Here is a 447-nt window from a genome sequence, read left to right as displayed (position 1 = left end):
ATGACTGTAATGTAATGTAACCCTAACCTTAACCCTAACCTTAACCCTAACCTTAACCCTAACCCATACTGAATGTGATTCCTCCCTATACATACGTACATACATACGTACACACACACACACACACACACACACACACACACACACACACACACACACACACACACACACACACACACACACACACACACACACACACACACACACACACACACACACACACACACACACACACACACACACATACATACATACATACATAAATATATAGGCCTATAAATGAATACAAATACGTTTTCCTTCTATGTAAGGTTTTTGATAAATGCCACATAATTTTAGTTTACATAATAAACAAACAACTCGGAAACTATAAATAAAGTTAAGTGGAGAATGTGATGTCATTCAGACCAAGCTGCCAGCTGTCACTCATATTATACCAGGTTGCCA

Source organism: Gymnoscopelus microlampas (assembly GCF_963454915.1).
Source record: "Gymnoscopelus microlampas genome assembly, chromosome: 3".
Lineage (NCBI taxonomy): Eukaryota > Metazoa > Chordata > Actinopteri > Myctophiformes > Myctophidae > Gymnoscopelus > Gymnoscopelus microlampas.
This window is presented reverse-complemented; position numbering follows the sequence as displayed.